Here is a 7,922-nt window from a genome sequence, read left to right as displayed (position 1 = left end):
ACGGTTACTGACAAACATCATAATGTTACTCAGAAAATTCAGAAACTTTCGCAAACAGTGCAGAGCACCGAGCAATCCGCAAGTTGACAGCGAACGCATCCAGGAACAAGGCTAACACGAAGGAAGACAACCGAGTCTAGTACCATTTCCTTTCAACATTTTTATAGCTGATGTTAAGATCTAAAATCCCGAAGACAAAATAAATAAATAAAATGTAATCAAAGAGCACAGAATAGGGAAAGCACATCATGAAAACTCTGGGCGATGCCAAGCAAAACCAAATCCCAATCAACTGGTGACGCTGCAATGCTTTAAGTACGTGCACGTATTTAAATGGTGTATGTGTCCCTCTTCACATGCAATGCGAGTACGTGCACGTATTCACTAACACAACAACTAAAGCATCATCCGACTCCCACCACCACCATATGCCAATATAAAGGTCTTGGGAGTTTGCTATTTGCACTAATTCATAGCCAGTTTCCTTTGATAAGTTGCTAGAGTGGGTGGGCTGCTTAATCATATCGATTGGTCTCATGGTCTAGGATCCTAGTTGATCTTGCGTTCACTTGGTTTTTTAGGATTTGTTAACAATCAATGTCTTGTCTGTGGTGGCCCTAAGTCCTTATCTATCTATTTATTTATTTATCCTATGCTTGTTGGTGATAAGACCATCATTTGGTGAGTTCATTTGAGATGTCGGGCTGCCTCAAAGGGCCGAAACTGATTGGAGATGGAATTCAGGCAAAACTAGGCATTGGAGGCATAGAGGAAGATTTATGAGCAATTTTGTTATACCCATCAAGGGTGCTTCAGTCAACTGGTAGTTGGTAACCGAGACCCGTTAGATCTGGCCAACCGATCCAGTTTACAAAGCCCCCTTGGTCGATGGTTAAAGATTTATGAGCAACTTTGGACTTCTCAGCTAGTCGTACACTGGGGAGAATTTGCAGCGAACAGATCTCTGCCGTTCCGAGCCTGGGAGAGGGACATAACGCAAGCGGCAAAAAGCACTCCCCACATGTTTCCAAGCAGTGGATATCACAAAACAAGAAGGAATCGGATCTAGAAGGAGAATAAGACAATGTACTGATTAAAGATTCAGATAATGGAGAAATGGGAGCAATCATGGGAGATGATAGCCAAATGAGAACAATCATGAGAGATGATGCATAATAGATAATTCAGACTTGAAACAAACACCCAGACACTTCAGGTTTCCACCACAAAAATTCAAAATAGAATCAATTTTCGAGCAATCAGTAGGTGCAGTTCAGTATCTACGCTTGAAGTTCTTCTATGGATTTTGCATCCTAGTGTTTTTTCCATGCTTGAAATTCTTTTTTGCATCTTAATGTGTTTTTAATCGTTCTGAAACAAAGAGTTACTCCCTCCGTTCCGAATTACTTGTTGCAGGTATGGATGTATCTAGATGTAATTTAGTTCTAGATACATCCATTTCTGCGACGAGTAATTTGGAATGGAGGGAGTAGCTCACAGTCACTGAAGAGCAAGCACAGCACAGTACATCACCAAAAGAGCAACAGTCAAACCAGGTGCATAGAGAACCTCTGTCCAAAGGTTTGTATTGTAGACAGAAAACGTGGGCGGGAGCTCATGCTAGCTTCCATTCCAGATCAAACAAATTGCCGAATCAGCAACTCCAAAAGAGGGACGATCTTCCTTGAAATGTTTGTCTACCTGAAATCTCAGTGAGTCACATCAGATAAGTAGTGTAGTGGTTACTGTACAGAGAACCAATGTATTGATGCGAGACAAAACTGGTCAAAAGCAGTACTGATCACAAGAAGGATCCAGAACGAGAAGTTAAGACAATGTATAATCCTACCGCTCAACTGATTAAGGTTAAAACAATGGACAAACCAAACCAATCATGGGAGATGACTCATGAGCATTCAGACTATACCCAGACTTCATGATTTCGCCACAGAAATTCAAAAGGCGCACTCCATCCAAAAGCTATTTCACCTTGCATCTTGTGTTGGGCCGGGTTGTATATCTTATGAAGGGACCGTCGTTGCGATGCTATCTGTGCAAAAAGATGCACACTCTTATAGTGATATTTGTGTTTGACTTGGTTCGTTAGTTTGTTTTCAATTAGAGGACCTAGATGCAAAAACTATAGTGCTATGGAGGGTGGATTTCACAAAAAATATTACAATAGTTTCCCCAGCAATTCCGCAAACAAAGTCTAGGATTTAATAATTACTCTTTAAGCATTTTCCTCTTAATTTCTTAATTTTATAAAAACTAAATTTTTAGATTTCTTAAATTATTTATTTATGTGTTGAAAATGTCGCCGCATGTGTGAAACAATCATCAAGCTGTATCATGGAAAATCGCGTTCAAAATGGTGATCTATTGGAGATCTCTACTGTTCAATGCTTTATTAACGGAAAATATAAATCTAGAAAATAAAGTGGTGTAAACATGGGACTCCCACATGTCAAAACACAAAACTAAAATTCCAATTTGATGAAGCACGTGGTAGGGAAAGCACATGATGAAAACTACGCCAAGCAAAACCAAATCGCAATTAATTAGTGACGATAAGGATCTTTAAATACACATCGCCATGAGCCTTTAAACGGTGGTCATGTCCCTCTTGGCATGCAATGCGAGTATGGGCATGCATTCACTAACACAACGACCAAAAAGCATTATCCCACTCCCACCACCACCATATGCCAACATAAAGGCTTGGGATTTGGCGATTTACGCTAGTTCATAGCCAGCTTGATTTGTTATATGTTGCTAGAATGGGTGGTTGCGTAACCGTATCGATTGGCCTCGTAGTTTAGGGTCCGATTTGATCTTGCGTTCACTTGGGCTTTTAGGATTTGTTCACAGTATGTGTCTTAATTGTGGTGGTTCTATGTCTTTTTCTATTTTTCTAGTTTTGTACTTTTTCTCTGTTTCTGATAAGACTATCATCTCGACGAGTTCATTCTGAGATGCCAGACCGCCTCAAAATGGTCGTAGGTGATTGGAGTTGGAGCTCAGGTAATACTAGGCATTGGAGGCATACAGGAAGATATATGAGCAGCGAAGACAGCGGCAACTTTGATTGAGGTCATTGGATCGTTATGCCATTTGCACCAAGGGTCGGCTCCAAAGTTGATGCAGTCTCCATGGAGAAGTGAACCAAGTAGCAAAGGAATTTTTGGGACTATTCATCACGGCAAAGCCCCTCAAAAATCTCTCGAGACGAGGATACTTGTGCATCCAATCCAAGTACCAGCCATCCAGAGTGTCACACCTGCAAGTACCGTGTCATGCAGTTTGATAGCAGTGGCCTTGGGCCGTAAGTGTGTGTGTGCGCTTGTAGCCCATCTGTGTGGGGCAGATGGAGGATGCTCCATGATCTTATCCATCAACAGCGAGGGCTCTGTTCCTACAGAGTACCGCTCCGAAAGTTCAGAAACTTTCACATGGCGGTGCAGAGCACCCATCAGTCTGGTCCTGAGGTAATACAGGAACACATAATACGCAGGATTAACATGAAGCAAGACAACTACGAGTATTAGCCTTCTAACATTCCTTCAACAGTTTGAAAGCAGATGTTGAGATCCAAGATCCCAACTGCTGACGAACTCCAAAGTCCCAAAGTACTAACATAACCAAAAGCAACTGCTGACAAATAGGCAAAATCCCAAAAAAAAAAAAAACATGACTAAGAGTAACTGCTAACAGAGGATGACCATAACACTGAATTTTACTGACACCTCCAACAATTGCTTCCAAGACAATGCAGAAACTTATCCATCAACTAATTAAACATCCAGATGGTGGACAAATGAGAACAATCATGGCAGGTGATAAACAAGTGAGATCAATCATGGGAGATGATGAATAGTAGTACTTCAGACTTGAAACAGACACAAAGACACTACAGACTTCAGGCCAACTCCACCGCACGACCCCAAACGGACGTCCGGATTGGCCGGATTTTGTCCCTTTGAGGCGCCGATGGGTTCGCCCATGTCCCCTTTGTCAGATGGGTCGTGCGTGCGCGCACCGCGGGGCCGCACCCCAAATCGTGTCCGGGGTGGACGTGAATAAAAAAAATATTAAAACTAAAACGAAATAACTAAAAAACTAAATAAACACATTTTAAAAAAACATAAAATATATATAGGGGGTGGCCACAAAACGGCCCAGTTTCCACGGCCACTTAAAAGGCCCATTTTTCATAATTAACATATAAAACAAAATAAAAAAACGCCTCCGCATCCCGCGCGCTCCTGCCGCGCCCGTCGGTGTCGTGGCCGTCGCCGTCTTCACTGGCCGCAGGTGTCGTCGTCGTCGCTGACGAGGTCGACGTACTCCGGCGGCGTCCACAGATGGGCCGGAGGTGCGTGGTGGACGGGGGCGGGCTGGACGACCGGAGCTGCCTGCACCACCTCCTCCCGTGGCGAGGCCTCCCGCTCCGGAGTGGGGCACCAGTTCTCGCCCAGGTTGGCGGCCATCTCCGGCGCAGTGCACGACCAGCCCCACCCCTGGCCCAGGAGCTTCTCGAACGCGGGCGAGTCCTCCTCCATCGGCTCCTCCTTGGCGGCCGCCGTGACGGCCGCCAGCTGCAGCTCCGGGAAGGCGACGTCCCCGGCGGCAGAGAGGGCCACGGCCTCCTCTAGGCCGTCCCACTGCCGCTCGTCGTGCGTGTTCATGGAGTCGTCCATGACACGCTGCAGAGACGGGCCTCCTCCTCCGCTGTCATGCGAGGAGGAGGGGGGGCGACGGAGACGGGGAAGGCGACGGCGTGGGCGTCAGGCCACGCACCCGCGTACGCCCGCGCGGCTCTGCACGTGGCCTCCGCGGCCCCGACACGGTGCCGGCGAAGTAGGACGCGCGCCGCACGTCGTGCTCGTCCTGGAGCCATGTGTCCCAGAGCGGCGAGTCGGGGGCATACCTGTGGTCGTAATACAGGTCGTCGGGGAGGAGGCGGCGGCGGCGGTTGATCTCATCGCGCCGTGCACGGCCGGTCGCCGGCACTGGTGGGATGGGGACCCGGTCCGCGGAGAGGTGCCACCCGTTGGGGAGGTGGGCGTCGCTCCACGGGACCGGCGTCCTCGTCTCCCAATACCTCCGGCACACGTCCGCGCAGATGTACTGCCGGTCGCGCTCACCGAAGGGCCTAGGGGCAATGGTGAAGGGGGGCGGCGCGGGGGCTCGACGGGAGGAGTGCGGCGGTGGCGCGGGCTCCTCCTTCTTCACAGAGCCGCGGCGGCGCCCCGAGGAGGAGCCGGCCTCGCGGCCGTGCTTGCCCTTGCCGTTCCAGAAGCCCATGGCGAGGTGGGCGGCCGGCGAGCTCGAGGAGGAGTTGGGCTAGGGTTTCTGCGCTGTCGGGGTTCGAGGAGGCCGCTGGGTGGCGTGGGGCAGTGTGGACGACGACCCGTCCACGCTTCCCACTTAAAGAAGGACGGCGACCGCTCGACGTGAGGATGACAGGTGGGGCCGCCCGCTCGTGCGCATTGATGTGTGTGGGTGGGAGGTGGGTGGCCGCCTGCCACGCGGCCCCGACGCGAACGAGCGTGCGTCCGTTTGGTGTCCGCCGCGACCCAAATCCGGCGCAAGTGTGCGCTCGAAATGGGTCGGCCCGGACACAAAACGGACAAGATGGATCCGGGCCGTCGCGCTCTGGGCCGCCTCCTTTGTCCCTTTTACCCCGAACGGACGGGGCCGGACAGGATAGGGTCGCACGGTGGAGTTGGCTTCAGGGATGTACTACAAAAATTCAGACTTTGCATCACAGGTCAGAGCACCATTCCAGCCAAAAAGGGCTAAAATAAACAGGACAACTCTTATAGTACCATACAGGGCTTTAAATACATATCACCATATATTGAGGTATGAGGTCTAAGAATTTAAAAAACGGACAGGGACGACATTAGATACATTCGACGGAGATGGAATGTAATTACAGATCATCGGCCAATTGATTCGCCGAGAATATTATGTTTATATATACCATGCTAAAAGTTGGGTGAAACAAGTGTCACGCATCTCGATCATTCGTGCTTCGAGAAACTACCGTCAAGTTCTCGGGAGCGACGTGACAGCTCGACGCCTTTCCGCAGCACTGAAACAGCAACTGAGATGTACCGTGTCTTCCCAACATCTTGTAATGCCAAACTGATGTCACGCTCGAATCACACGAAGATGGATCCAGCTCCAGATCAACGGAGAAGCACAAAATTGTTCAGAATTGAAGTCACTTTCAGTCCCCTTACACGCAACTCAAAACTTTCAGCAACCGTCATATAAAGAAGAGAGAAATTTTAGAAGGCTCTCATCACTTGATACAGCGGTGCACAACCACAAACAAAGAAAAGACAAAGACCCCAAAGTACTCGACAGAACAAAAGGCTGTAGAAAAAAGTCCCGAAAAACTTGGAAGAACCAAGCAAGATCAACCTGCTGACAGACAAACACTTGACAAGAACATTTGCTGCCCCACAGCAAGTGGTCAACAGCACTACAGATCACAATTCACAGGGACAAACCGGATACAGAACTAGAATCAAGACTATACAATCTTATCCATCAACTGATTAAGCTTCAGACAATCAACAAAACAGAATATATTTTTTCCATAGCATCATGCCATCATTCAGACTTGAAGCAAACATCCGGGTTGCCCCACAAACATTCAGAAACTTCTCATCATCGGACAAGGCACTATCCCAGCAAGGGTGTTAAGCACTGAAAAATTTTGGAAGGGACGGGATTAAACAAGCATGGATCGATGCCCACTTCTTTCTTCTCAACACCATATATATTGAGATCTCGGTCGGATTCTTCAAACTAGCACGTGGAGATTCCGCATGATCTTATCCATCAACTGATAAGGCAAGGTTAACATCCTAATTTTACTCAGAAAATTCATAAACTTTCGCAAGACGGCGCAGAGCACCAAGCAATCCACAAGTTGAACGCGTCCAGGAGCAAGGTTTTTTTTTGTGTGAACTGTCCAGGAACAAGGTTAACATGAAGCAAGACAACCGAGTCTAGTACCATTTCCTTTCAACATTTTTATAGCTGATGTTAAGATCTAAAATCCCGAAGACAAAATAAATAAATAAAACGTAATCAAAGAGCACAGAATAGGGAAAGCACATAATGAAAACTCTGGGCGATGCCAAGCAAAACCAAATCCCAATCAACTGGTGACGCTGCAATGCTTTAAATACCCATCGACCATAGCCTTTAAAGGGTGTATGCGTCCCTCTTCACCTGCAATGCGAGTACGTTCACGTATTCACTAACACAAGAACCAAAGCATCATCCCACTTGGTTGCCGATGTGCGCCTACTGCAGGGAACTCCGGATTCGGTGATCTGGAGATGGACGTCGAGCGGTGCTTACTCTTCCGCCACTGTATACGCCGTGCAATTCGAGGGGTGCATTCGCCTCGCCGACCAGCGGCACATTTGAGCAGCAGATGCTCCACTAAAATGTAGAATTTTTGCTTGGCTAGCGATCCTGGGCAAATGCCTTACAGCGGACAACCTACATAAGAGAGGATGGCCACACGACCCGATCTGTTGTCTCTGCAGGGCAGCGGACGAGTGTGCCGATCACCTCCTAGCACGCTGCTCCTTCACCCAAGCACCATGGAGTTTGATGCTGAACCACTGCAACCTTCCCACAACACTTGCACCGACAGGGGCAACCTCCAGCCTCGCTGAATGGTGGGAGTCCAACGTGGTGAGCATTAATCTGCCCAACTCAAGGGGCTGGGGTGGTTTTGCGGTGGCCATCTGGTGGTTCACTTGGCGCGAGAGGAACGCTCGGATTTTCCAAAACAAGGTGTCCACTGTTAGCAGAGTGTTCAACTCGATGATGGATGAGTTTATGCTATGGAACCAGGCTGGGCGTCACAGGATTCAGCAGATTCTAGA

The 7,922-nt window shown here is 48.2% G+C and overlaps 1 pseudogene; it reads right to left on the bottom strand.

Annotated features, from left to right (window-relative positions):
* Positions 1–4,301: 4,301 nt before the first annotated feature.
* LOC147972602 (uncharacterized) lies at positions 4,302–5,307 on the bottom strand (annotated as a pseudogene).
* Positions 5,308–7,922: the final 2,615 nt, after the last annotated feature.

This window comes from Triticum urartu, chromosome 5A (assembly GCF_056163025.1).
Source record: "Triticum urartu cultivar PI428250 chromosome 5A, HENAU_Tu73, whole genome shotgun sequence".
In the NCBI taxonomy this organism is placed as follows: Eukaryota; Viridiplantae; Streptophyta; class Magnoliopsida; order Poales; family Poaceae; genus Triticum; species Triticum urartu.
The sequence above is the reverse complement of the archived record's forward strand: the minus strand, read 5'-3'. Positions and strand labels throughout refer to the sequence as shown.